This window comes from Triticum dicoccoides, chromosome 5B (assembly GCF_002162155.2).
Source record: "Triticum dicoccoides isolate Atlit2015 ecotype Zavitan chromosome 5B, WEW_v2.0, whole genome shotgun sequence".
In the NCBI taxonomy this organism is placed as follows: Eukaryota; Viridiplantae; Streptophyta; class Magnoliopsida; order Poales; family Poaceae; genus Triticum; species Triticum dicoccoides.
Window position 1 is genome coordinate 299,620,628 of NC_041389.1, and position 3,083 is coordinate 299,623,710.

A 3,083-nucleotide genomic window follows, 5' to 3' on the forward strand; every position below is an offset into this window, starting at 1 on the left:
AACCCTAGCAAGTTGTTCATCAAGAAATTCACCTAATGGCACATTATTATCAAGCAGAGAAGTAGTTTCATCATAAGCATCATGCATAGCAAAAGTGGCATCATTAATAACATGCGACATATCAGAATCAATAGCAGGTGCAGGTGTTGCAAGTTTACTCAAAACAGAAGGTGAATCAAGTGTAGAGCTAGATGGCAGTTCCTTACCTCCCCTCGTAGTTGAGGGAAAATCTTGGTTCTTTCATCTTTCAAATTCCTCATAATGATCAACATATATAAATCCCAAGTCACTCAAAGAATAGAGCTATGCTCCCCAGCAATGGCGCTAGAAAAAGGTCTTGATAACCCACAAGTATAGGGGATTGCAACAATTTTCGAGGGTAGAGTATTCAACCCAAATTTATTGATTCGATACAAGGGGAGCCAAAGAATATCCTCAAGTATTAGCAGTTGAGTTTTCAATTCAACCACACCTGAAAGACTTAACATCTGTAGCAAGTATTTAATAGCAAAGTAGTATGGAAGTAAAGGTAATAGTGGCAAAAGTAACAGTAACAGTTTTGTAGTAATCATAATAGTGGCAACGGAGAAGTAACTAAGCAAAGATCAATATGTGAAAAGCTCGTAGGCGATGGATCAATGACGGATAATTATGTCAGATGCAATTCATCATGCAATAGTTATAACATAGGGTGACACAGAACTAGCTCCAGTTCATCAATGTAATGTAGGCATGTATTTCGAATGTAGTCATACGTGCTTATGGAAAATAACTTGCATGACATCTTTTGCCCTACCCTCCCGTGGCAGCGGGGTCCTATTGGAAACTAAGGGATATTAAGGCCTACTTTTAATAGAGTACTAGACCAAAGCATTAGCACTTAGTGAATACACGAACTCCTCAAACTACGATCATCACGGGGAAAGTGTCCCAACTATTGTCACTCCGCGGTTTGCCGGATCATAACACGTCGTAGGTGACTATAACTTGCAAGATAGGATCAAGAACTCACATATATTCATGAAAACATAATAGGTTCAGATCTGAAATCATGGCACTCGGGCCCTAATGACAAGAATTAAGCATGGCAAAGTCATAGCAACATCAATCTTAGAACATAATGGATACTAGGGATCAAGCCCTAACAAAACTAAGTCGATTACATGGTAAATCTCATCCAACCTGTCGTGGATTTGTCACGGCAGATGTCCTAGTGAAAGGACTTAGTCGTGGAGCCATCGCCACGGGTTTACTTGAAGGGGTTAAAGCGGACACAAAGACACGAGGGTTTTATACTAGTTCGGCCCCTTCGATGAAGGTAAAGCCTACGTCTAGTTGTGATGGAATTGATATGGTCTCTATGGCTAGGGAGCAAACAAGCTTCGCCCAGGCTCGAGTTGTCGTTGTCTGTCCTGAACCGCCGCCCGGTCGTCCCCTTATATACACGGGTGACGCCCGTCGGTCCATAGAGTCCCAACCGGTTCATACTCGTATCCCGGTTGGTATCTCTCTATTCCTATTTTACAATACAAGTTATACATCAGGTCGGTTTACGGCTACAGATTCTAAACCGACTATAGGCCTTGGGCCTTCATCCGCTTATACCACTAATGAAGTTAACCCGGCCCAAGTAGGCCGGTTTACGCCTAGTGGTAATATCCCCAACATTAGGCCCCAGATTGATTTGAACTGGTTCATGTCAATCCTTCACAAAATCTTGTATCTTGGACATCTTCTGGTAATTGGTAAACCGCCATGTTGTCATCATTTCTGGTTGTTGTAAACCGGCATGACGTCATCATGAAATTTGTCATTTATAACGCCCTCTTTTAACGGCAGCTCCTGGATCCGCGCGCTTGACCTAACTCTGTTGCCTTATAAATAAGACCGAATGGTCATCTCCTTTCTTTTCCCCTCATCTCTTCTTCTTCGTCTTCCTCGCGTTGCCAGCCTCGGAGCTCTGCCGCCACCGTCGACCTCTGCTTCGTCTTGGGCCGCTGCATCAACCTGAGTGCACCAGAGCACTGCGGTATCGTTCTGCATCTTCTCCATTCCCAGTAAGCTTTCTCCTCTTCTTGACCTAGATCTGTTCTTAGGGTTCCATGTTCGTGCTGTGTTCGTCACTTGCTCATACTTGTATTCCGACTCTTGGATGAATCTGTAAACTCCCGCTGTGTTCAGTAGTAATCTTTAAGCATCCGCCTGTTTATTTCTTATCTAAGCCCATAGATCTCACGCACATACCCGCTCAATGGTTCACTTCCGTTCCGCCTTACTCTTCGGAATATTTTCTGTTTTTGTGAGCTCACTGTAGATCCGTGGCTATAATAAGATCTTGTGAAACATGTTTCTGTATACCTAGTTGTCCATAGCTTCAATTTCTTCCGATGCTTAGGTCAGGCGGTTTAATTTATCATAGAAAAAAGTTACTAAACCGGTGTATACCATTAGTCCCTTGGTTGAACCGCCAGAATCCACATGATGCCGCATTGTGGAAGACCGGTTTATCGTAGTTTAGATCAACACCTTCTTTTACCCAGCGTGTTCTTGAACCGGATCATCTATTTCTTGTAGATCTCGCCATGGCCAAACAAGTGTACGAGTGCAATTGGGTTCCTTCTCGTGTCACGGAATCACAGTTGGACGATCTAGTCTTGATCGGCGCTTTGGACAGTAAAGATACGATCCACTGGAGGGTTCCTGGAAATGAATGTCCACCTACCCCCCAGGAAGGAGAGGTTGTGGTCTTCGCAGATCACTTGGCCCGGGGCTTCAAACCGCCCGGCTCTAAATTTTACCAGGATGTGTTAGCCAATTTTCAGCTCCGTCCACAGGATATTGGCCCCAACTCTGCTACCAATCTATGCCACTTTCAAGTGCTCTCTGAGGTATACTTTCAAGAGGAGCCTTCAGTCGAATTGTTTAGAGACCTCTTTCATTAAACCGTCGCACTGAATTCACCGACGGCCCCAACACTGAAATGGGCGGTATGGCCATTCAGAAGAGGAAGGAAATCACTTATCCCCACGTCAAACTCCATACTCACCCCAAGGAGTGGAATGCAACTTGGTTTTATTGCAAGG